The 667-nt window shown below is 35.8% G+C and overlaps 1 long non-coding RNA gene across 1 annotated transcript; it reads right to left on the minus strand.

Annotated features, from left to right (window-relative positions):
• Positions 1-189: 189 nt before the first annotated feature.
• Positions 190-660, minus strand: LOC105001229. The gene is made up of 2 exons (XR_826841.1): positions 470-660; positions 190-360 (listed from the first exon to the last, which is right to left on the minus strand). It is a non-coding gene; the product is annotated as an uncharacterized LOC105001229 (long non-coding RNA).
• Between the last annotated feature and the right edge of the window lie 7 nt (positions 661-667).

A 667-nucleotide genomic window follows, 5' to 3' on the forward strand; every position in this document is an offset into this window, starting at 1 on the left:
GCCCTATACAGTTTCATAGCCCCCCTCCATTTATGTGTATTGGTGACAGTGGGTATAAACAGCCTGAAAGTGTATGCATGTACCATAACATCTAGACTTAATATATTGTGGAGTATTCAATAACCATTATGTAGAAGGTAGATAAGAATTAAAAGGGTTTAATTTCCTAGAAAGAAAATGGAAAAATGGTCATTTTTAAAAAATAAAGTTTATTAGATCATAATGTTGTCTGAATTTACCACCTTTGTCAAAAGTGAACTCAAAGCTTGCAATGTAGTCTATAATTCCTCAATCAAAGTCAGCAACTTATGGACAGCATCAGCATCCACAGTAGACCTTTCACTAGCCAAACAAACCTCCCTTAAAATTAAAAAAATAAAGTTAGTTAGTTTGCATTTTTCACAGTGCACCATCCACCCCTTTACTGTTTTTGAAACCGCGTGGTAAAGTTATATCCAATTATAGTTACCGAAATAACCGCAGTGACTGAGTCATCTTCTCAAATTCTCTTGCTTTTCTATGTCCCTTTTGAATAACCTCCTCTGGAAGATTAGCAAGCCTTGCTGCATTAAAACCATAGCTTTTCGGACAGGCTCCATTAATGAATTTATAGAGGAAGGTAATAGTCTCCTGGCTGGGATCTTCACATTCATTTTCTACCATGCAT

This window comes from Bison bison, unplaced genomic scaffold, assembly GCF_000754665.1.
Source record: "Bison bison bison isolate TAMUID 2011002044 unplaced genomic scaffold, Bison_UMD1.0 scf7180017577480, whole genome shotgun sequence".
In the NCBI taxonomy this organism is placed as follows: domain Eukaryota; kingdom Metazoa; phylum Chordata; class Mammalia; order Artiodactyla; family Bovidae; genus Bison; species Bison bison.